The 26,257-nt window shown below is 49.5% G+C and overlaps 1 long non-coding RNA gene across 1 annotated transcript in view; it reads left to right on the forward strand.

The window, feature by feature from the left end:
- The window catches only part of LOC146862867 (uncharacterized), a 128,327-nt gene extending 109,931 nt beyond the window's left edge, over positions 1 to 18,396 (forward strand). The window contains exons 3-4 of the long non-coding RNA XR_014978517.1: positions 17,282 to 17,363; positions 18,170 to 18,396. This is a non-coding gene — a long non-coding RNA (uncharacterized LOC146862867). The remainder of the gene's footprint in view (positions 1 to 17,281; positions 17,364 to 18,169) is intronic.
- Positions 18,397 to 26,257: the final 7,861 nt, after the last annotated feature.

Raw genomic sequence — 26,257 nt, forward strand, 5'->3', positions numbered from 1 at the left:
TTCCAAAATTGTCAGGGCACCTGTGGCAGGTGTCCTGCCCATCTCGCCTCCCAGTGCAGGACCTCTCTCCAACAACTGGTCTATCAACCTAGGGTCTAAACCCTGAGGTTGAACCGGGGTCAAAGGCGAGGACTCCTTCCCTCTGCACCCCCTTCCAGAGTTCTGCACCCTCCCACCTGGAGTGGTACCCCTAGAAGACAATCCAGTCAGGACACTGCTTACAATCATCCTTCCCTCCAGGTCAGGCGGGACCTGAACCTGGCTTTCCAACCCAGGGACTAAACCCTGCAGCTGAGTACCTGCCCGGCGCACCAGGACTTCCTTGGGAGCATGCATGCCCCCCCTGAGGGTAACACATGACTCATGTGTTGTATGATAGTCTGCCTGGCACAGATCTCCTGACCTCTGTCCATCTGACAGTTCACGAAGATCCCCCAGGACATAAGTGGTGTCACCATGGTCACTGCTAGGAGGCTCAGCCCTTCTGGCTGGACCCTGACCCACTGGTTCTCCCACTGGGGACTGCATACCCCTCTCACCCCTCCATCTGGACTCATGCACTCTCCCAACTGGAGCAGTGCTGCCAGGCACCAAAACTGGTGGGATGCTGGTTACAGCAGTCCCCCCCCCCAATCCTCCACACACTAGGGGATCCCCCTCAAGGGGTGGCCTTCCAGTACAGCCTAGGCTCCCTTCCTGGTGTTCCCTCATGGAACCACCCAGGCTCTGAGACGGGGGTTTCGGGCACCTTGGGCCTCAGCCCCTTCCCACTCCTTCTCCGGGTAGACAGGACGTGAGTCCCTACACCCTTCCCACGACACCGGGACCTATCTGGGCTACCATGAACCTTTCCCACCACCCTTGGTTGGGAAATACCTGAATCACTTCATACAGGGTCACCCCCAGATGCTTCTGCAGACCCCCTGGAATCCACCAAAAGGTCTACCTCCAGTGCAAGCTCCCTGGGGTCAGAGATCTCACACTCCACTGGGTGTGGACATAGCTCTGGAAAACAGGGACTTAAAATATGCTCTCCAACAATTGAATCACACAGCCCCCCACAGGTGTTAACCAAACTACCCTTCACCCAACCATCCAGTGCCTCAGAAAAGTACCCCCACATCATTCTCACAAGACTGGCGAGATAGTGACTGACTGTTGCTGTCTCTTAACCCATGCTCTTCTGGCTGGTCTCCATACTCACTTGCCAGGGTTTCTATCATGGGGGAACCCCTCTCCCTGCACCTCTCATCTAGGGTCAGTAGAGTGTCCCTCCCATTACCAGGAATATGACCCCCTGTGCCAGTTGCCCAATCCACCTCAGGGACACTGCGTACCACTGGAGTAACCTCACAATCCTGAACCCCCTGGTGTATGTCAACCTCCTCCTTGAAGCAGGGCCCCAGATCTGTGTGTGCGTGTACCTCACCCTCAGTACTGGACCTAACACTTTCGCTGCCACCGTCCGGGCTGGAAAAAGCCGTTCCGGCTGCCCAATTCAGCTCTAGCTCCCTCATTTGAAGTTTATGATCCAAGATCATCTTCCTTTCCTCCATGGCCATTCTTTTGTCTTCTATTTCCCTCTCCATCCGGAGCATTTCCAACTCAAACTTCCTTGCTTCCCGCCTGTCCTCCAGCTCCTCTGGGGACAAGCTACTGCTGCCTTGCCTGGAGGGTCCTGCCCCCTCCCAAAAGCACATCCACCCTCGAAATAGGCTCCTCCGCCTCTCCACTGAGATCACCAGATTGCCCACTGGCATGTCTGGCTGTTACCCAGGCCCTCAGTGCCTTTTGTAGCTCCTCCTTCCTGGTGAGGCCTCTGACCTGGACTTTCAGGTTCTTGCAAATCGATCTTAACTCCTTCACAGTGTAGGCTTTCAATCGATCCTTCTCAAAGGCAATATCCATTGAAGCAAGTGATGACGCAATTGATTCAGGCATGTTGAAGCAAGTTTAAACTGGCAAGGTAAAAAAATAGGCCAAAAAGAAAAACAACCTGTACGTGGTACGTAATGGTCTGCGATATGGTAGTAGTGCACACCAATCACTGTAAGTCAAGCGCAAACACAAGTCCTATCCTCACCGCTGCCAACCAATGTCAGAAATGGGATTTCTGGTTGGCTAAGGTTTGCACCCAAGCTAGGCAGAAACCACCTCTCTAGTCAGGACAAGGGAGTAACATAACCCCTGCTCCACCCCCTTGGTAGCTTGGCACGAGCAGTCAGGCTTATCTTAGAGGCAGTGTGTAAAGCATTTGCACAAAACCAACAGTAATACAATGTAAGCACTACAAACGGACTCCACACCAGTTTTATAAAAATATCCAATATTATATAAACAAGACCAAATACGATAAATATCCACCATACAGTACTTCAGAAATAGTTACTTCTCAAAATGTCTTTAATTTGCGAAATACGTTGAAAAACACAGTTCGTACGAGTCGGTAGCTAGGTCCGAGCCTACCGCAATGCTGAAAACAACAGTCTCGCAGTTCCCGCTGACCGCGTCGGTACGGGCCAGCAACAGCGGGACAGATTCGTTCACAGTACCTTTCTTAGTGTGACCCACACGGCGGTGCGAGTCGGTCTTGGCGTCCGTCGCGGTTGCGATGCAAAGTGGAAGCGGTGCACGGGGCGGTGTCCCTCGATGCGGTTCGAGCAGTGGCTCGGTGACAATCGTGCAGACGGCGTCGGTGAGACCAAGGCTTGCGGTGCAGGGCGAGTCGGTGCTTGATGCGGTGCTGGCAGGTTGTGGTGCAGGTGACAGAGCTGGTTGTGGCGTTCGCTGCGGTCATGGTGCAAGGTGGAAGCGGTGCAAGGTGCGGTGTCCCTCGATGCAGTGCGAGCAGCGGCTCGGTGACGATAGTGTAGACGGTGTTGGTGAGACCAAGGCTTACGGTGCAGGGTGAGACGGTGCTCATATGCAGTGCTGGCAAGTTGCGATGCAAGCGACAGAGCTGGTTGGCAGGAATTGGCGCTGGCCGAGCCGGACAGCTGTGCATGACGAGTCGGTCACGGGTGTCGAGCCATCAGCGACCGTGACGGTGAGCCCAGGCCAGCGAAGTGAAGCGAGGCGATGCAGGTTGCGGTGTCTCTCGATGCGGTGCAGGCAGCGGCTCTGTGACGGAGTCGGTGAGACCAAGGCTTGCGGTGCAGGGCGAGTCGGTGCGGCCTGCGGTGCCTTCAGGACACAAGGCCAGCGACGTAGTCGATGACGGAGTGGGTCGCGGTTCCCTCTTCTCTGTGGCAACTTAAACAGCGATTCCAGGAGCGGTACCCAGAGGTTGGTGAAGTCTTTGCAGTCCCTGAGACTTCTTAACAGGAGGCCAGCTCAGTTCAGGCCCTTGGAGATACTCAGCACAGGTAGAGAAAGTTCAGTCCAGTCCTTCCAGTGCCCAAGGCAGAAGCAGCAGCTGCAGGCCACCCCAACAAAGCAACAACACAGCAAAGGGGCAGTACTCCTCCTGGCAGCTCTTCCAGCTCTTCGTCTTGGCAGGCTCCTTGATTCCAGCGAGATCTATGAAGTCTTTTCTATCCCTGAGACTTCCAACAGTAGACAAGCTCCACTTCAAGCCCGTGGAGAAAATTCTAACAGCAGGATGATGAAAGTACAGTCCAGTGCTTTCCCTATCCAAGACAGAAGCAACCACTGCAGGCCAACCCCACAACACCCAGCATAGGGGCAGTACTCCTCCTCCAGCTTTCCCGGTCCTTCTTCCTGGCAGGTTCCTTAGTTCAGAAGTAATCTAAATCTCTGGGGTCTGGGCCCCAATATTTATACCAGCAAATCCTTTGTCCTCTGAGGGCAGCGGGGCCTTTGTCTAGTCCAAACCAGTTCTGGTCAGTCCTTGAGCACTTTGTTTACTACTTGTGACTCCTTATTTCCTTTCAGAGTGCAGGGCTGAGACATCAGACGCCCCACAGGAGGTGGAGCCAGCATTGTGGAGGAAAGGCACAGCCCTTGAGCACTCTGTTAACATGATTCCTTCTCTCCTTTTACAGTGCAGGGCAGAGACATCAGACTCACCACAGGGGGTGGAGCCAGCACTGTGGGGGGCAGGCACAGTCCTATTCAGGTCCCAGGTGCAACTCCTCCCTCCCATCTAGATGCAGATCTCTCTATTCACCACTGGGTGGACTCACCCTGTCTCCTGGAATTCCCCAGCTCTGTCACTCAAACTCCAGACAGGGAATACACAACCTAGCAGAGGCAGGTTTGGATAGTTAGACAAGAAAATACCTACTTTCTAAAAGTGGTATTTTAAAACACAGAATGTTAAAACCAACTTTACTAAAAGATGTATTTTATCATTCTGAGTTCAGGCATACTAAATTCGAATTTCCACCATGTTCTCTGAGTCAGTTAGGATTATAAGATGTAATAATCAAACTGCCCATTCTGGCCTATGGAGAACGGGTAGCCTTGCAATAGTGAAAAACGAAAATGGCTGTAATTCCCTATTAGGACATGCCACACACACCAGGGCATGTCCTACCTTTCACATACAATGCACCCTGCCCACAGGGGTACCTTGGGCCTAAATTAGCGGTGACTAACATGTAGAAAAGGGAAGGTTTAGGGACTTGCAAGTGTGTGCACTTGCCAAGTCGACAAGGCAGCCCCAGGCTGCACACAGGCTCTGCAATGGCAGGCCTTAGACACATTTTACAGGCTGTTTGCGTGGGTGGCACAATCCAGTGCTGCAGCCCACCAACAGCATTTGATTTATAGGCCCTGGCACTCGCAGTGCACTTTACTAGGGACTGACACATAAATCAAATAGCCAATCATGGAAACACCAATCAAAACATAGTTTACATAGAGAGCATATGCACTTTAGCACTGATCAGCAGTGGTGAAGTGCCCAGAGTCCTAAAACCAACACACACAGGTCAGGAGAAAAAAGGGGGAAAAAGTAAAAAGTTTAGGGAGTACCCTGTAAAAAGGGCCATTTCCAACAAGCGGTGAGCCACCGATCCTCCCAATGGGTTGCCCAGCCAAGATCGTCACTGAGAGGTTTCGGTATCTGGGTATATATATTACCAAAGAGGAAGTTGTTTTCCACCGTCAAAACTTAATCCCTCCGCTCAAGCGGTTCCGTGCCTATGTGCAACACTGGAAATCTTTACCTCTCACACTCCTGGGTAGAGCCGCTCTTTATAAAATGATGACACTTCCCCGCTTTCTTTATGCGTTGCAGAATACGCCTTTTTTGGTGTCTTCCCAATACTTTCTCTGTATTGACTCCGAGGTACGCTCCTTATTATGGAATAATGGTACGCCCAGAACCGCTCTCGCCAACATCACTAAAAGCTGGTATGATGGGTGCATAGCCCTACCTGCCATTAAATATTATTATTGGTCCTCGCAACTGGTGGTTCTCAACCACTGGATGCATCGGCCCATAGCGGATACAGCGTACACAATGGACAGGTATAATATATCTTCGGGCAACTTTCTCCGGGCTTTGTATGGCGGGAGGAAATATGCACCTACGTACACTCCGACCTCTACCACGGTCTCTTTATGGTACTCTGCCACTGCTGCGTTGGGATGGAAAGGTTAGATTACTAAGGCCACTATGCTGCTTGAGTCTCTTCAGCTAGGCATGCTTCCGAGGTTCCCATGGTTTGACAAATGGGACTTAATTGGCCTCTCGACGGTGGGTGACCTTTGGACTGGGGGGGGAGTTGTCCCGTTTAGTGATATACAACAGCAATATCATCTTCAGGCGGGGGAACTTTCCGGTACCTTCAGGTACGTAGTGCATTGCAAAATGTGCTTCCTAGAGGCTCTGACCTGCCGGTTTCCTCACCATTAGAAGATAGATTACTGGATGATTACCTCCCAGAACGAGCGATTTCCCTGACATACCGTAAGATTCTTATTAATATGCCTGACTCCATGGGTAAATTACGGGCAAAATGGAATGATGAGGTGGTAGAGCTTGATGACAAAGAGTGGAGGGAGGCCTTGGCATCGCCTCGCGAGGTGGCGATCCGGTCTTGTTTTAAATTGATACAACAAACTGCTAAATAGGACATACTACACTAGTTCGGCACTCGTTCGGCACTCGTTCAGATGGGTCTCTTGTCTTCTCCGGATTGCCCCCGGGGCTGCGCACAGCTACGTACTTTCCTACATCAATAGTGGGATTGCCCCGACCTTCAGAGATACTGGGGAAGAGTGGTTTCCGCCATGTTCCAAATATGCCATAAATAAATTGATGTATCCCCACGTCTCTGTCTTTTGAATGTTTGGGAAGCCACTGACCTAACCAGGTTTTATCGTCTCTGGGTTACACTGGGATGTATGATCGCTAAACTCAACATTACCAGAACCTTGAAGGGGGGGTGTTACACTCAGACACGCGGATTGGGCATTGGACATGGACTGGTGCATGCAAGCGGAGAGGGCGGTGTATGAAAGCAGAGGTTGCACGGGTAAATGGACAAAAGTGTGGGGCCCCTGGAATAAAAGTAGAGGTTACATTTGTACCTCACGTAATGAGGCGATTGATGTTGCTGACAATGTAACACCATAGACTGGCTGTCGCAGGGATTGATGATATCATTGAGTTTTCCTTTGACCCAATGTATTCTTTTGTTTCATTCATATTTCCTGCTGTCCTCAGGAACTGTATTTTGTTTTCCAACTGCACCAGTTTTGTTTTTATTTGATTTATGTTTATTTTCAATAAACAGGTTATAAAAAAGAATCTACTCTTGGATTCCACCAGACTCTTGCATAGTCTTCGCCAGCAACATCTTTACTGAAGCTCTCCATTGTAGTCTACTGTGGTTCCTGACCACCTATGCACCCAGCTTCCCTGGTGTAGGTATCCTGGTGTATCCACAGGTGGTGTGACTCTCCAACATTCTGTCTTCCACTAGGTTTCTTCAGGGTCCACTGGGAAGGGTCCTTCTTCTTCAAAACTGCGACTTTCACATTGACTTATATTGAGTGCGCAGCTGTGTTTCCACTATGCACACAGCCTCCGTCAAATTCCTGGGTACTTACCTTTGGTAGTTCCTTGTGTCCCCAGCTCTTCTGAGTCTTGTGGTCCAAGTCCTGACTTTGGTCAATGTTTGCGTTCCACTTTCTTAGTATATGGTTTGGTCACCCTGTGGAGACCATTGTGTATTGTGCTTACTTACCTCTTGCAATTGAAGTTTTCTTGTGTATTCTTTTTGTAACTACACTGTGTGGTTCTTTTTTGTTTAACCTACACTACATGATTAGATCTGGTAAAACAAGCTGCTTAACACTCCTTCTGTACTAAGCCTGAAGGCTGCTCTCCACAGCTACCACTTAGAGAGCTTTTTAAGGTTGTATAAGGCCAATAAAACAACAATAAAGGTTGTCTGCATTAGTGCAAGGCGCTTCACTTAAATAAGTGTGCACCTTATACTAAGCCATCCTCCTACATCTATTCTTTCCAGAATTGTCTAGCAGCACAAAATCCAAATCTGAACTAGTCTTCTGATTTCTGCTACTTCTTTAAATCTGCTTTTTCTGAGCAATCATCTTCTCTTTAAACATTTTCTGCTTTGCATCAAAACGGTCAGTGCAATATTTGGTCTATTTCAGGATCTCGTTCATTCCTTTATGCTGCCAACACATTACACTCGGTTGAATATGTGAACTAACCTCAGGAAGCAAACCCGAAACCAAAGCAATACAAATCTGATAACGCATTCTTTCTCAGGCTCTTCAACTCTTCTGTATTTACTATAAATCTGCATAAACATCTCATAGTAAGCATGCACTGGTTTCTTCGGCTCTTGTGTAGCTCTAGTGATCTTCTTCAAGTTCACTTCCTACTCTGGCACCTTCATTTTCAGAGGATCTATCACTGCTTTGTATTTGTTACCAACTATCTCCGCTGGAGTGTTAGACCTGACATCCTTAGCATGGAATCCCCCTAAACGTTTTGCCTCCACTCCTCTTGGTTTGCTGATTTTGTTTTTGTTGGCTCTAGGACTAGGTTCACTTTACCACTGCTAACCAGTACTAAATTGCTCCTTCAAGCATGGTTAAATCGGCCTACACCTAATTGGCACATTCAATTTGCTTGTAAGTTCCTAGTAAATGATACTATATATACACCCAGGGCCTGTAAAATAATTTTTTATAACCAATTTTTTTATAGATTTTGGTGAAAACAACAGTAATGAAACGCATTGACCAGTTCCACATTTCCACATTTCATGCATTAGACGGAGATATATAATGAAGAAGTCGCAACATCGAACCCATGATAGTCCCTCACTTGCCCCAGATCTTTTCATGTTTCCGGGGCAGCCATGTCCCTTGTAAATTGGTAATGCCTGTTGAGCTCACCAGTCCATGCCCCTTCGCCAGTCCACAAGTGACAGGGGTTCCAAAGAGTTCCATCTACATGCAATGTCACGCTTGGCCACCATGGTTGCCACGCCAATAAATAACTTTTCCATCCTCAATCCACCCACCACCTCCAACAAGACCAACAAGGCCACCTTGAGATTAAGTTCAAACCAGCATCCCAAAAGCCTGGAAAGCTTCTCTTTCACTCCCTCCCAAAAGGGGGTTAGCCCAAGACAAGCCCAAGCCATATGAAAGAAGTCATCTTCCGCCAGGGAACAGTGTGCTCAACGGCCTTGAGTAGCTCTGCCTGCTCGATGTAAGTGCTGGGGAGTCTGGTAAGCAATATGAAGATAATTGAGTTGGATCATGCAGAGGTGTGAGGAGATAACCTTTTCTTTTTGGGCCATTCCGGCTTCGCTCCAGTCGTCTTCGTCGAGTTCTCCCACCCATGTCTCCCAGGGAAGCGATCCGGGGCATTAAGAATGAGGGACCGGTAAATCCTGGAAATGGCTCCCTTGCCCAGCCTCCCAATCCATTAAGAGCTTGGCCTCCAGGGGTTAAACTGAGGGATCTGCGTATTGGGTGGTATGGTGGACCGAGAGGGCAAGGCACAGCTGCAGTTATTGGTGCAATTGCGTGCAGGAAAGATGGTAGTGTTCCTGCGTGTCTTGGAAGGGCATTGGGGTTTCACATTGACAACCAAGCGTCAAGAATTGCGTCGGAACTCTCTTCTGACCTTGCTGCCCTCCAACTCTTTCAGAAGGTGCCACATGCCACTCACACTAAAGGCCACCTTCTGAACCCAGTTTTCTCCAATTTACAAGAGCTATTCTGCTCGGACCCTATTCCCATTCCCTGGTCAGACCATCACTTGATCCCCTTACACTGGTCCCCTAAGTTGGCTACCCCCACCGTTCGACCAATAGGAAAAACAGTCTGTGGTTGGCCTAAACTTAGCCTTGAAACATGGACCTCTGTTTGTTTTGGGTCATTCCAAACCCTCTACTAACACTGACCCGGTATCAGCTAATGACCAGTTCAATAACTGGATTGAAGGGACTTTAGACCAAGTTCTCCCTAAGAAGAACATCCAGATAAAAATTGGGCCCGACAAAGCAGCCTGATACACGCCTGATCTTCTCAAGTTAAAGCAGTTGTACAAGAGAGCTGAGAGAATCTGGAGGAAAGATTTTTCCCTCCTTAGGAAAAAGCAATATAGGGACACCATTAGAACCTATAAAAGTGAAATCAAAAAGGCGCAAGCTCATTACTTTAGCGCAAAAATCACTGCCGCAGTCAAATCCTCTCTGGAGACTTTTCGCATTGTAAAAAAACTTCTGAATGCATCCACCCCCTTGGACTCCCATGAAGCTTACAAACTACCGATGTAATGAACTTGCGGATTATTTTCACAATAACATTTTAACTATTTGCTGCCTGTTCTCCAACTCCCCGTCCATCCCTCTCTCCGGGGAAATAAAGGTATGGAGCAGAGAACATTCCCTTGAAGTGTTCCTGCCATTGGACATAGAAACTTTCCAAACCATTTTTGCACGGGTTAAGAGTGGATCACCTCGAGATCCAGCCCCCCCTTAATATCCTAAAATCTGTAGTTGCTTCAGTTGGCCCCATTATTATGGAAATGATCAACGCTTCGCTTTCCTCTGGGGTGGTCCCTTCCCTATGGAATAAAGCTTTGGTAAAAGCCCTGCTGAAAAAAAACAACTTAGACCCCGACTGCCTCGGCAACTATCGCCCTATCTCGCTCCTCTCAGGGGTGAGTAAAATCGCAAAAAAGAATGTCAATCTGGTGCTCTCCAGATACCTTGAAAAAGAAGAACCTTGTCCACGCGTCCCAAACCGGGTTCCGTCCGGGACATGGGACGGAAACTGCCTTACTAGCAGTCGTCGAGGATTCCAGAAGGATCCTCGATGCAGGAGGTTCCCTGGCCGTCCTAGTCTTAGATCTTAGCGTGGCCTTCGACAGGGTTAATCACCGTATCCTAGTCCTACGACTTCAGGACTTGGGTATTACTGGATTTGCCCTTGATTGGGTACGATCCTTCCTGGAGGACAGATTTTTTCAAGTAGCTGAGGGTGAGGCCATCTCAACTCCACGGCCTCTCCATTTTGGGGTTCCTCAGGGGTTGTCCTTGAGTCCCACTCTTTTAATGTTTACATGGCTCCTCTTGCTTACATTGTTCTCCCTTTTGGGGTGCAAATTGTCACCTATGCCGACGACACCCAACTGGTCATCACGCTGAACCACACTAACAAAGCATCTACCTGCCTTGGCCCATGTCTCGAAGGAGTGATGAGATGGATGAAACATTCCCATCTGAAACTAAATGGAGACAAGACGGGGCTCATGCTCCTGGGTAATCCCTCTCTCTCTCTGAAATAGCCTCCATCTGGCCTACATGTATGGGCTCTATGCCCGCCCCTAAATCAGAGATAAAGAGCCTCAGTGTCTGGCTTGACTCCGAGCTCGGTTTTAAAATTCAAGCCAGAAAGGTTGTTGCCTCCTGCTTTGGCATTCTAAGAATGCTGCGCAAAGTGCTTCCTCTGCTACCCCCTCAGATCAGAAAGTTTGTAGTCCAAGCGCTTATTTTTTCTCGCTTGGACTACGGAAATACCTTGTACCTTGGTGCCCCTAGCACGGTGCTGGCCAACTTCAAACCCTGCAGAACTGTGCTGCCAGGATTCTTATTGGAACTCACAGCCGCCAAACAGCTAGGCAAGCCAATTTAAAGCCCTGTGTATTACTCACAGGCTGATAGGAGTGAAAGGACCCGCTATCATTTCATCCTTGGTCCAGCCCTACCTAGCTAATAGGGCCCTTCGCTCAAATGATCTTCATTTGGCTTATGTCCCCAGAATCAAGAGGGCTTGAAGTGGCGGCCGTCTTTTTTAGGTCTCGCTGGCTATCGCGTAAGCGATCGCTCAGCGAGACTCTAGTAAAGGGGCTCTCAAAAATGCTCCCAAAAGCGGATTGCATGGCGAGCACGCGCACAATCACGTGCATCGTGCCGCCATGCAATCCGATTGGCATCCTACTTCAAAGGGTCCGCTCCCCCACCTGGAATGCGCTCCCCCGCCAAGCGCGCGCGCCACGCTCAGCCGGGCTTGTCTTGTTATCTATGGACACTAGTTCCCTCCGTAGCAAGTTATCTATTCAAAAACGTCCGAGTAGGTTTGCAAGGAAAATAGTAAGGTATTGTGTAAAGGAGCAGAGCAATTGCCTGTAGCTTGTTACGTTGCGTCAGATTTCTATCTGTTTAGTGATTGCATGTCACATAATCATGTTAATTACAACACACCATCCTTGAGGTTAGTGTGCGCAAGTTCCCTTCTCCTGTTACAGCTCACGCATGCTCCTCCTGGCGTATTTCCTATGTGCAGGCCTTCAATCAGACTGATGTTAATTTAGGAGATCGAATTCAAAGCACTACGTAAGAGCCAAGAAACAAAAAACAGAAATAACAGTTGTAAGGTTGAAGGCTGGTAAGATCTCGGGCTCAGGGTTTTTAAATACGATAACTGATGCTAATGTACATGTAAAATATTATCTACACACACACACACACACACACACGTGCGCACACACACATGCATGCACGCACGCACGCACATCCACGCACACATACAGACCCCAACTTTGCGAGGAGGAACGGGGTTACATCTGCGTGTGCACTTTTATGGGCGCTCAGGGCACATCTGTTATGAAAAAAAATGCTTTAAGTTCAACAGGAAACTTCTACCAGGGCCGTAATGTCCTCGCGTTCAGGGGTCTTACATGTTATCACGTGCTGTGGCAATATATTAAGCTACTGTTGAACAATGCCTACTCCTGCGTATTAACTTTGTGAGGGGGAACGGTGTTACGACTGCAGTGCGCGGTCCTTTGCCACCATGCTTTTGTTGGAATTAGCTTTAAACTTGGATGTAATGTTATCATGTACAGGAGGCTTACATAAAGCCGTTGTCACAATGTTTACACGCACTTAACCGGCCTCGCATTCCTGACTTCCGTTTACTCTTACAATGTATATGTAACAGAGCATGCCTTGGTTGTAATTAAGTGTAGTGTCTGGGTCCTGGAGTTCGATGTTTTCATAGTGCTGCTGCACCCTCTTCTCCTCTGTATGTATGCATTTATTTTAGCGCAATCGGGGATTACTAAACAAAAGTGTTGGAATTAGGTTTGAATTTGGATGTCATGTTATTGTGTACAGAGGCTCACATAAAGCTGTTGTCACTATGTTTTCACGCACTTAACCGTCCTCGCTTTCCTGGCTTCTGTTTACTCTTACAATGTATATATAACAGAGCACTTGACAAGTTTGCGAACAGGGACAGGGTTACGATTAAAATTGTTGAAATTAGCTTTAAACTAGGATGTAATGTTATTGTTTGATTGCAGTGTGCGCTCCTTCGCCACCATGCTTTTAGGGCAACTTTTATGGGCGCACAAGGCCCATCTGTTGTTAAAAAGTACTCTCAATTCAACAGAAAGCTTCTACCAGGGCCAGTATCTAAGCACGTTCAGGGGCCTTACATGTTAGTACGTGCTGTGGCATTATATTAAGCTACACTGTTGAACACTGCCTACTCCTGTGTATCAACTTTCCGAGGAGGGACGGTGTTACAACTACAGTGTGCGCTCCTTTGATGCCATGCTTTTATGCCAAATTTGTTGTCCTTTAGTTATCATGTGCTCCTGGCTTCTGTTTACTTTTACAAAGTATACGTAACAGAGCACTGAATAACTTTGCGAGGAGGGACGGGGTACAACTGCAGTGTGCGCTCGTTCGCCACCATGCTTTTAGGGCAGCTTTGTTGTCCTTTATTTATAATGTGTACGGAGCGGCGCGCAAGGGCCATCTGTTTTTAAAAACTGCTTTCAATTAAATAACAAGCATTGGCATAGCCAATAGGTCTCATCAACTGTTGCATAGCTAAACACTTAGGGTCCCAAAGGCGAGACCTATTAGCTATGCCAATGCTTGTTCTACAAAGCCGCTAAGCTGTGGAATTTACTCCCTCTGCAGCTACGAAAGGAACCCAACCATATGACCTTCCACAAGATGCTTAAAACTTGGCTTTTTCCCAAATGATCTTGCCTCAGCCTTATTCGCTATGCCCACAGCGCTGGTATGCCCTCGGGTAACCATGCGCGTTATGAATATTGTTTTCATTTAATTTCATTTCATGTTAGGGATGCAGGAGAGTTAATGGTGCCCTTGAAGTTGCAGCTATGCGGACCAGTCGATGCTGTAGAAGACCAGGAGCCATTCACAAGCTGTCCCATGCCGAATGTCAAGAGCCTAGGGGTCCGTGTCTGGCAGGGGCATCAACAAGCCTTGGCAACGGTAACATACGTAGTCTTCGAAGAAGGTGTAGTGTCGGGACCAATAATGTCCAAGTGACTCACCATGAGCAGGTTAGTCAGAGCAGGCCCTGAGCAAGCATGAGAGCTCACTGGAGCCGAAGAAGACCCTTGAGAGGACCCACAGGCCGGAGGCACGGTAGTGGCAGGAGGGCCTCAAACAGCTCACCAAAGGATGAAGGCCCACGGTGCAAAGGATGGGGTTCAGTCGAAGATCTTGACTGCAGGAGATGCTTGAGGCTGAAGTTTCTTGGAGCCCAAAGATCTCTGGAGGAGAGAGTCAACAAGCCTTTGCAACGGCAAGTCGACGCATTGCACAGGGCTACTGCTCCAGCGGTTCCGACAATGGATACTGGCTTCAAACTTGCTCTGAAAACAGTGTAAGATCCAAGTGAGTGGCAGAACTACCACCTGCGTTGCTGAACCTTTAGGAGTCCGTAGGGGCTCAGGAACAGCAGACCGGTCAGCTTCGTTGCGGTGCCTGCCGATGTAGGGGAGTGACTCCTTCACTCCAAGGGAGATTCCTTCTGGTGTCTCGAATGTCCACAGGCCTTGGGAAGAACCTGTATGGAGCACAGGCACAGACATTGCAGAAGACTGGCAGGACAACGAGACCAGGATCAGCAGGAGTTTCCCCAGTTGCAGTTTTGGTTCCCAAAGCGAAGTCCAAAGTGCCCAGACGGTTGAAGTGGTTTCGGATCTAAATCTTGTCCCACAACGAATCTAGGGACCCACCCACAGGCAATCCCTTAAGTACCCTAAGGAAAGGGTTGGGATGATTTAGGGGTCCCTCCCAGAGGAGGGGCTGAACAGTGGAGAGGATACACCCATGTCCTTAGTCCAGTTTCCGGCCAGATCGGGAGTCAACGGCTCCCTGAAATAGTTTCAACTGAAGTATTCAAGGAGGGCACCAAATGTGCCCTTCAAAGCAGTCTAGTGGTGCTGGCAAGCGGCCCTACCCTGTCCCTATACACTAAGTCCTGTCTGGGAGGTGGTCACACCTCCCTGTGATAGGAAACCTATTGTCCTACGAGACACAATTCTGACCTGCTGCTGCGGAAGGCAGCAGCAGGTCAGAATTGTGTCTCGTAGGCAACAGCCATAGTTTTCTGTCTGGGTCTAGAAGACTGGTACTGGGAGCACTGAGGGCCTCCCAGAGGAGCTTTACAGTGCATGGAATCGTACCTCCAAAACCATTTACGGTACATGGGGTATGATTACAACATGGTTGATACCAAACACGACAGGGTTTGTTACAGCCAGTTTAGAGATAGCCATCCTGTAATGATGCATGGCCACTCTATATAACGTAATGGCTGATGCACTTACAACCTGGGAAAATGGACTCAGAAGGTTGTAGGGGTGTCCTGATCATGCAGGGGCACCCTCCAACTTATAACCGACCACCCTGCCTTCAGGATTGAAAGGCCTGCCTTAGGGGTGACTTATACGTTTTAAGCGTAGTGATCTCAGATATAAGGAAACCTATATCTGTCATAAGTGGTGCTAGCAACAGCTTACACAGGCTGCAATGGCAGGCATGTAGTCATAATTTGAGTGGTTTCCCATGGGTGGCATAATACATGCTGAAGCCCATTGGGGACCCCTGGTGAACCTATTTCCTGGGTACTTTATAACCATATACTAGGAACTTACTGTCACACTGTTAAGTCCTCAGGATCGGTTTGTTGCTCATAGGGGGTCACCTTTTGATATACCCAAGCCTTAGTAGCCGTAATGGCACAGGTCAGTGGGAGGATGAAGCGAGGGAAGGAAAGGATGGGAACAGCAGGGAGGGAGACCTGAAATGAAAAGAACAATATAAGTACACTCATACACTCTCACTAAATCTAAAACTGAAGAGACAATTATCACCTAGTACAATCTCTATACCTGAAAAGAAAAAGAAAGACACCCGTAGAACAAGACACCTCTACCAAAAGTCACAGAGGTGAAAGTATTCCTTTCTGCATTTTGGCTGTAGTGTGGGAAACATATAAGAAAAACATTCATAGCTCATAAAACATACCACCATCAAACAACTGCACAATGATCTCACTTATTCAAGTTACATTTAAGCGGATGTTCTACCAATAACATACCCTTTAATGACTCCACTATGCCTCACAGGGATAGAGCGCAGTCCTATACCACTCCTTAGTACCCCTGTTGAAAATAGAGTCATAAGAACACAAAACAAAGAAACTTTACTCTGTTGAATGTTATCGTATCAAAAATGCGTATAACAAGGTTTATCGTGTCATCCATATCATGGTTATAATTACCATGAACTCCAATTGGTTATGTCATAATACATAAACAACGTAATGTCTCATATAATCCACATCAATGAAGGTATACCAGAGGATCAAAAGAACAGACACTGCTGTAATCAGGGCTCGGTAATTATTAATAACTGTGGGAGAACCAGTGGTAGTGTGAACATATGAGAGTTACTGCCGTGAATTAAATGCCATGAGAATTGGTCAGTGGTAAACTCAAGGAGAACAAGCAGCCAACGTGCTGAGAACCAGCCAGAGTCATATTGGAGCGAAAGGCAAGATGCTGACAAAACTCCCCCTCCTCCGCACAAGCACCTAGCGCTCACCAACGGAAGACGGGACGATCAGGGGTTAATCAGAACTGAGGACACAGCGGTGCAGAGCACCCTTACCGGACCGGACCTCCCTGGGATCACCGAGCACGAACACACCCTCCTCCGCATTCGAGAATTTCCGACGCGTTGCCTGGTTGTACTTCCGCCTTTATGGAAATCTCGGCGACGTGATGTAAGCGCCAGGCATCCTGGGATATGTAGTCCTGCGTGCTACCGGCGTCTTAGCCTTTGTTATAGGCATTCAGCTACCGCAGCGCGCTCGAAGCAAAGGCGCGTGTAACACTTACAAGGTTACATCAGTAGTAATCTGGGGTTTACCTAAGTACTCACCATGTCCAATTTAGGGAAGAAGCACAGAGACGTGGGTCCTAATTAGCAGGATCCTAGTCAGGCTAGTCAGTAAAACAGAATGACACCAGCAAAAAGTGGGGGTGGCCATGAAAGCAGATCCTACTTTCCTACATTGTATTTATGTATATTGTGATTTGTTTTTTTTCATGGCTTTCGTTAATCAAATAAAGATAAATTGATTGAATGATTTACTCTTGGTCAACCATCATTGGTGTCTGCCATTGTGAAATCTCCATCGAAAGGTAGGAACTTTCAATATTCCTGGGAATGAGCAAATTCTTTTTGAAGTTCATTACAAATTATTCGGATGAAATAGATCCATTAAGGAAACTGGTTGAGAAAGAGGTTGAATTTGCATTGGATGGCAATTGTAAAAAAAGTATTTACAAGTTCGGTTGTCAATCAGAGTTTGGAAAACGTTGCTGTTGGGGTTTGAGACTATTTATTTATAGTCGTTTAGTTCAAAATCTTTAAATATATCAAAGAAAGTAGAAAGATTTCCCTTTGCGCAAATCTGGGTTTTGAACATAGTGATGTTATTGTCCTCTTTGGTATTTACTATTATTTTCCTCTAGGTCTTTCCCACTTGACTGGACTTCCTAATTTCGTCCCCTTGGAAAAAAGAGAATGGACAGGTGAACATCTCAGTAGTAATCGGTACGTTCCTAACTATTTTATCCTCTAGTGCACGTATTGTGTTTCCCAGTAAAATAGCTTACCGCCAGTTAGTAAGTACACCTAGTTTATTCACCTGGGACTTTTGATTTCGCTTTTTCTACATATGTGTCTTACAATTTTCTACATATGTGTCTTACAATCTTACTTAACTCGGAGAAAGCGGGGTAAAATTAATCCAAAAATGATGTAAACACCAAAAATCTGTTTATGGGAGACAATATACCTCTATTTCTAGTAAACCTTGGCATTTAACAACCTTTTGCTATATTGGTCTCTTCTCAATTGTTTAATCTTTTCTGCGCTTGCTTTTTAGGTTTTAATCCTTATTATCTTAACTGGATTATGGATCTCTTCCTCTGGGCTTTATTAGGATCCATTATATTGGTGGATTCTGCAGCTCTTTCAACCTCCCAGTTTTGACTTTTCACATACGATGTCTCACCTGCTGTAGCTATTCTCTTCCAGGAGCTAGCATAAGCAAGTCACTGGCCCAGTTTGGCTAGAGGTTGAGAAGCGCTCTGGCTGGTTGTATTGCCTCCTTCAATCTTCTTTGTCTGATCACTGCTAAGTTTTGCTTGTCTCCAGTATTTTTCCAGGAACCTTTGCACCTCCGCTCTTTCCTGTCCTTCTCCCCCAGTCCGCTCTGCATGGTATCTCCATCAAGCCTCTAGCCTCTGTGTCCGTCTTCTCCCCCTCTATTTCAAACTCCTTCAATCTCTTTCCCATGCTTTATTCATTCATATAGTGTCCTTTCTCATTGTTAATGATTTTTCTTTCTCTTTCAGGAGATGGAGTGGCACTGAGGAGCCACGGCAAGGAGAGGTCCTCTGGTTAGTCATCCATTCACTCCCTTAGTATGATGGTGCACACGCAGGAACTTCAAACAGCACCATCCTTTTAATCTTTTGATGAGTCCCTCAAGTCAACCTTCTCAGTGGATGCAAGCTAGATTGGATTTGGGGCTATGGTGAGCTAGATGTGTGAGAAAGAAGATCTCACTATTGTCTTTGCATTCGAAACATTGCGAGGCAGAATGTTATTATTGTGTACTAGAACAAGAAATAGCGGCTTATGTGTGAACTGTCGGTATGTTCAAGACCTTCCTGTGAGAGAGTTATCCTGGTTGCTAAGCTGGCAATGGAAACTACATGATTATTTTTTTCCCGTTGAAGTTTTACCAGGAAATGTTAAATATTTCAGCTTACTTCTTGTCACGTGGCCTATGTGAATCAGAAAATTATGGCGAGTTTGATCTGGTAGTGGTGTGGTTGACTAATGAACAAAAAGGTGGATGTGCAGTGACAAAGGGTTAATGGTTATCAGCAATGGAGGAAGACATGGAAAATGCAACAGTTGGAAATTTCCCTATAAAGGGCTGTCCCAAAGACATGGTGTTTGATGTGAAACTTCAACCCTTTTGGAACATGTCGGGATGATTGTTACAAAGAGTTTGAGAATGGTGGACATCCGTCGACCGTGATGTTAAATTCTGTGCCCTAGAATGTCAAATGTGTAAAATTCTGAGCAAAATATTAGCTGATCGCTATGCCCAAGTCCTCCCGGGGCCCGTGCATCTAGATCAGAACGGTTTCGTCCCTGGTAAAAGCACCTCCCAAAACATCCGTTGCCTTTTCCACGTCCAGGGCTGGGTGAGCAGACGCTTTCCTCGTACCGCTTGTCTCGTCCTCGACTTGGAGAAGGCGTTCAACACCTTGTCTTGGGCATACCTTTTTGCTGTGCTGCACCGAATGGGAGTGGGATCTAAGCTTTTAGCTTATACAAAACTACTATACTCAGATCCCTCCTCCTGGATACGTTTGTGCTGCTATGTGGCGGCTCCCTTTCCGGTGGGCGGAGGGACACACCAAGGATGCCCTCTCTACGCTGTACTCTTTGCTCTGGCAATGGAGCCCCTAGCTGTGTGCCTGCGGGAGAGAGGAGGGACTGGGGTGTCCCTCTAGCAGAGGAGACTCAATGTGTCCTTATTCCTGGATGACTTGCTCCTCTTTATACAAGATGTTTCAGCCAACCTGGGCCCCGTTGAGATACGCAGTAGAGTTTTGCTGCTGCTTCTGGACTGCGTGTCAACTGGGTGAAATCTGCTGTCTACCCTCCCAGCACAGACCTCCCCCCGCGGAAAGTGCGCATTAGAGACTCTCGATTCGCCTGCCATGCACAAGTGCCTCATTATCTGGGTGTCTGCATGTATCATGCACTCCTAGACCGTTATGAGGGCAATCATCGCCGGGCTCTGCACCGAATACGATCCTAGGTCACCTTTTGGAATACGCTTCCCCTTTCCCCAGTCGGGGGGATCACATTGGCGAAGATGGCCATCCTACCTCGTCTTCTATAGTCCATTTTGAATCTCCCCGTCATCCCATCCTGCTCCTTCTTTAAGGAACTAGACACCCTGCTCTGCTCCCTTATATGGGGAAATGGATGCTGTTCCGTCGCCATGGTAAAACTGCAACTACCGGTAGATCGGGGATGCCTCGGGCCCATTCATTCAAAGCATAATTTCTGGCAGCGCATCTCCAGTGGCTGTCTCGCTGTACAGCAGGGCGCTACCTTAGCGAGACCTGCTCAGAATTTGGACCTTTGCCACTGGCGGTGATTAGACGCTCACTCGTACCAGGAGCCCACCCCAACCTATCCTATACAGGTGTCTATTGCCCGGGCATGCATACTCTGGATCTTGAGGGACCCCATTATACACCCCACTGCTGCCGCCGGATGGTCCGCCCTGAGATGGGGACTATTACACAACGGGGGAATCACAAATCCGGACTGACTACCCACTTTCCAAATTGAAACCTCTTTTTCTGAGGGTCTGCTCCTCCCCTTTGCCCAGCTGGCTGAGGAGAGCGTGCTCCCTCCAGGACAATTCCTCCCCCATCAGCAGCTCATACATGCTTGCAGTCGTCTCTGGGACTTGTCTGAAGGTGAGCCCACCACTCACCCAGTGCTCCACGCCATGTTCACAATTGGTCCCGGGTGTCATCTCATCACCTGGTTGTAAAGGCCAATTCAACAATTGCTGCATGTCTCTCTTGACATGTTCCGGCACAAATGGGAGGACGAATTTGGGAGGCCGCTCCATGACAAAAAGTTGGGGCGAGCTCTCGGGTCTCCAAAGAAAGTTTCCCAACACTCACGCTTAAAGAACATACAGTACTATATACTACACCGGGCCTAAATGACACCGGCGCAGCTTCATTGATGCTTTCTGAGTCGCAATTTGCTTGCCCTCACTGTCACGTTTCTAATGCAGAGCTATTGCACATGATCTGGTTGTGTCTAACTCTACAGCAATTTTGGCACACCATACATGCAACAATTCGAGAGGTCACGGGGCTGCTAGACATCGACTCCTGGGAAGCCTGTTCACTAGCCATATTTTGGTGCAGGAAGCAGCTCAAAGTACAAACTTGCTTCGTGACCCTGGCCCTTCTGTTAGCCAAGCTAGCCATCACTATGCACTGGCATGCGCCAGCGGGGCCCCGACCCAGAGACCTGGATAGGAGCTGTGCTCAAGTTGGTCGATGTGGAGGAAGACAGGCTTCAAAATGAAGAGGTACGACGGGTGTTCCGGCTCCCCAGCTCCCCCGAGTGGGCAGTGTTTCTCATGAGCTTCAGCTAGGCAACTAACAAGGACACTACACTCCTGCTGTCACAAAGCCCGCAAGGCTTGACCAAATAAGTGCTCCCAGGCGCTGGGACCTGCTTTCTCCTTGAGGCTACCTCAGTCGCATCCAGTCAGTGCCCTTGCTGTAGGCCAAGTCATCAAGGTATCGCGGTGTGCCTCCCTGTGCTAGCGCCTGAGCCCCTCTGACATCTTAATTGCTGTCACAACACTTGCCCTTCTCCCAGGCCCCTCCCGCCCACCGTACACCCCCCTATCTATGTCCCAAGTTGTCAGTTCCGGTTTAGTTTTCGGTTATGATGCTAGGAGACAATGCCTCTTACAGTGGTAACTCCCTGATACTGGAGAACCCAGTGACCACTTCATGAAGCTTGATCAGTAACTATAATGCGGAAAGCTTTGCTACAAAGGTAACAATGTATTTTGGAAGCAATGTAAGCTACATTTTTGTATTTCCTCTGTCTCCTTGTGTGGTCATTTATTAAAAATAGAATGTCAAATGTGTAAGTCTGTAGATGAGAGACGCTTAAAGTCTGGTCGTGTCCCCTCAGCTCATATTATGACCCTTAGCCATCTTGAGAAAAATTCAATCATAGCTCCCATGAATGCCTTTCCCAGTACTATGCCTTTGGTTGCAATCGTTTATCACAACAGAAAATGGGTAAAATTTAAATTCTAATCCAACCCAAATAATGAGTGGATTACTGAGTGACGTAAAATAGATTTTTGTCAATGAATAGTTCTTTAGTTAGCTGGTTGAGTAATAATGATTTTTAATTCCAATCAGCAGAAATTGGGTCCATGAAGGGGAAGCTTTAAAGGCCTGCTGCCTTTGTGAGATGTCCCTGCCTTTTGCTGCCCCCAGCAACTGCCTCCCACCGGCTCTACCCCCACTTTTGTGCTGGAGACTCAGTGGAAAAACCATGCTAGGAGGAGAGGAGTGCCCATCTTTGCCAACCCCACCCCTCAGGTGGGGGAGATGAGGTGAAGTACCCATCTCAGTCCCCTCCATCTTGAAGATGAGGGGACCCAACCAATCAGGAAGAGGTTCATGCCCCCCTCCCACTGGAGGGTGGCATAATAGAGGGTGTACCCACCCCAAGAAAGGGACCCACTGGTCCCGACCTGCACATCCGTTTAAACGCCCTTAAATCTAGTATTTAGGGCCAACCCAAATCTTGCCTCCTAAGATTTGAGGTAAAAAGGACTGAAGAGCCAGCATGGCCCAGGAAGAAGAGGACACTTACTGCTTTTTCCCTATCCTCATGGACCTGTCCCAACTCCAACCTGCATACAGTGAAGAAACTGGCATATCCAGCAGCCACCCAAAGCCCGGAGTACCTGCCCTGCACTCACCTTACAGACTCTGCCTCCTGTGAGCACCGGATGTGCTCAACAAAGTCTCCAAGATCAGAATCTGGATTCATGTGACTCCATGATTATGCACCACTCTGCACCTGACGCCCACGGCCCGAGTGTGAGTGGCCCAACACCACGAGGAGGTCTCCCTTTCAATCCTGACCTGGGATCTGGTGAACCCCGACCGCCCTCAAGCTTCAAGACGACACCTGCAACCTCAACCTGAAGTGTCCACCCGACCGTGACCGGAGCTGGTAAGAAAACCAGACGCCAGAAGACAACCCTGCACCCGATGCCCTGAGGCATTGGGTGGCCCAACCGACATGTCCAGGCATCCCCCAAGATCCCAACTTACCTCTCCAGCTGGTGGCCACCTTCAGGAAGTCTCCCTGCCCAAGCCTGCAGCAACTTCACAGAATGAAAGGTCTCCATTGAAAAGCACAGGGTCCACAATGTCTTTTTGGCACCCTGCACCCGGCCGCCGCAGTGCTACTGGTGGTGCAGTTCCTGTGCTGGTCGTTGGCCCCTGCAGTGCTGACCTTAACTCCAGGTGCTTTGCTCCTACACCCAAGTGGCCTGCTTGTCAGCAGTCCTTAGCTGAAGGCCCCCTTATCCCTATTGGCTAACACTGGGCCCCTGCACTCTGCACCCAGGCACCTCAGTGCCGCTGGTGGTGCAACTCGAGTGGCCATCTAGATCTTTGGGGAATCTTGGTCCTAACCCCCAAAACTCCCTCTCGGAAGTCGCGTACTTACTTGCGAAACCGCTAACACTTTTTCTCCCATAGGAACCCTTGTTAGCAGATTTTGGGCCTAAAATGTTCTAAGCGCTGAACTGATGTTTATATGGAGAAAAGAGAACTAAACTGCAAAGTGTAAAAGTCTTACTTACCATGTATTGTAAGAACCTTAGGCATGGTTTCTAGGCATATCAAAGTAATCTAAAAGTAACTAAAAAGTAGGAGGGCATGGCCAGGCACCGAAGATGGCGGACGTCTCCTGCTAGCGCTTCGTGCCTCATCCCTGGATTATCCTGGGCATCCTACTGACACGGGGCTCTATCCGACCCCAGTGCTTACCTGTCATGCATACTTGGGGTCGTGCTACCAGAGGAGGGTTCTCCGAGTCCTGAGCTCTTCCCGCTGCGGCCCTGAGAGCTGCGGCCTGCTGCGTTGTGGAGACCTGGGCCTGACCATGCGGCTGCGCGGCTAACCCGCGCAAGACGATCCTGCTGCCTCCGTGTGAGGGGTGGCTCCGCAGCGCTCCCGTGCCTGCATGATGCTGCCGCACCCCGCCCTGGTGATGCCGCGGGAGGCGGCCTTTGATTCCTTCAGGTCGGTGGTGGCCGCACAGGAGCTCGCTGCGGGAGGAGCCTGGATCAGGCGGCTTGTGCTGCGGCTGTGGAGATCACTGGCCTAACATTGGAGCTGACCGGCGAGGCCTTCCGGCCGCGGTAGGCCTGCGAGGAGCGCAGCAAGGTGCCTTCTGATGGCGGTGGGGGGCCACGGGGGTCGGTCGGTCCTAGGGCCCCCTACTAGACTGTGTCACATCTGCCCTTGTGTGCCTGGTGAACGGTGTGGGCTGCGAAGGCCGTTCGGGCCTGGGGCTCCTGCGAGGGCTACTGCCTGAGAGCGAGCGGTGGACCCAGCGGCTGTCCTTGAGTCGCGGCGCCCACGTAGGGTGAGGGTCCACAGGGCTCGATCGGACCTAGGGGCCCTCGCCTGCACGGGGACTGGGGCTGTAATGCTGCGCTTACTGCGGATCTGGAGGGGTGACCACGCTCATGCCCGTTGCGCCCGGTATTGTCATCACCGCCCGGCATTGCCCTCTCCCCCCTGGAGTGATTGCGGCCTACTGTGTTGCCGGTGGTGGCCCCTTCCTTGCCCCGGCGGTGGGACATCCCATCGGCGGTGGTCTGGGGGAGGACGTGGCTCTGTGACACGCCTTTCTTTCTACCCGGGTGCGTTCTCCGCGGCCGGGTGTCTGCGTGTGACTTGCCGGAGGGTTTGTCCTGCTGGGGGAGGCCGCGGGGGCTGGTCGGGCCCGGGGCCTCTCATCATCCTGGAATTGCGGGCTTCTCACTGCTATGAGTTGGTTCGACCGTTGTGCTGTCCGCTGAGACCCCCTCTGATGTGCTAAACGCCTGGACGCCCGATGTGGTGACTACAACACGCCATGTCCTGTACTTGAGAGGTGCGCCTGAGGGTGAGCTGGAGGGTGGTGGTGTCCAGTACTAGTCACTCCTATTGGAACTCTGCATTCTTCTGCTGTCCCATCTGTGAAATGCCAGCGGAGAGACCCGTATTGTGTGACGGTCATCGGCTGTAGCGGGCAAGGGCCAGGCCGCACACACCCCGCAAGTCCTCAGGCAGCTGTGGGAGACGAGGTAGGCAGCCCGAGAACCGAAGGGACTACAACTCCCAGGAGGCAACGGGGCAGAACTTACGTAAACTCAGCTCACAGGGGGGAACGGCCTACCCTATAGAAACACCGCCTCAGTGAGGAGACGGTGCTTGACAATCCTTCATGGAAGCCGACGGCGAGGGAACACTTCCAGTCCCCCTCGCTTATTCTACACCTGAATTTCCCGTCAAGCTGGAAACTCGCGGACGCTTGTCTTCCCGCTTGGAGTTTCCGTCCCTGTAATCAACCCGCCGGGCGCCGTAGCGCGCCATTCCAGACCCCGAGGAACCCGAGACCACAAAGTGGAGCTCCGAGGGTGGACGCTTTCCTTCCCGCCTCGGAGTAAGTATTATGCTTTAAGGGCGGACGCTTTCCTACCCGCCGGGCGCCGTGGTGCGCCATTCCTGACTCCGCGGATCCCGAGACTACAAAGAGGAGCTCCGAGGGCGGACGCTTTCCTTCCCGCCTTGGAGTGAGTATGGTGCCTTGAGGGCGGACGCTTTCCTACCCGCCTCAAGGTCGAAGATACGAGACCCCGCCGTGGCAGGTAACAAGTATCTTGTCACCCTGATTTCGTACACTTATTCTCGCAGGGGATCATTTCCGAACCGCTGTCTGTGAAGTTAACAGCCAGGCGGATTACTTCCAGAAGTACTATTGTTTATGACTTGTATCCTAAGAGGGAGGGTGAAAACAGTACCAAGGAAGGGACATCTACTCCTACCTAAACCTGTGAGTATCTGAAGGGTTAAGCGTAGGGGGGTCGCAAAGTATAATACCGCTAACACTGATAGTTGAACCGACCACTGTCATTTGTCATTTGTGCAGGACGTCGTTAGGAGGCGCCTATACTGCTGCATTCCCCTGCCCGAGAGCCAGACCCTCCGAACTACCACCTTAGTGCTTTCACTTCCCTGTTCTCGTGGGTGCTCTTTCCCAGAGTTGTGTCCTCTACGCTGTGGGGAAGTGTGTCCTGGAGAATAGGGGGGCCTTTCTGCTTGATGTCGTCCCCGCTGGCTGCTGTGCAAGGTTAGTGGCTTGTTCTCTCTCTCTTGCGCCACTGACACTCCGACAGATTGTCAAGCCTAAGTTAGACGACTAGCCTGGACGATGGACACCAATGTGATTTTATCTTCCCTACTGGATAGCCTCACAGCTCTCCAGCAGGAGGTTCAGACCTCCCGATTTGAAAATCAGGACCTAAGAAGGGAAATTGGTACCCTGCGTAGAGAGGTGGCGGGATTGTCCCGAAAGGGTACAGGTGCGGGCTCATATATCAGAGAAGCCACTTTACCACCTCCTGGACACACGGCATCTCCCCCCGTTACAGCCAACCCCCCAGTGGGTGGGTTCTTTTCCGTCCCTCCTGTCCCTGCCATGGCTTCTGATCCTGCCCCTATGGTTCATGTCATTCAAAACACAGGTATCCCTCTGGCACCACCCGAGCATTTCTACGGAGACCCGAA

This window comes from Triturus cristatus, chromosome 2_2 (assembly GCF_964204655.1).
Source record: "Triturus cristatus chromosome 2_2, aTriCri1.1, whole genome shotgun sequence".
Classification (NCBI taxonomy): domain Eukaryota; kingdom Metazoa; phylum Chordata; class Amphibia; order Caudata; family Salamandridae; genus Triturus; species Triturus cristatus.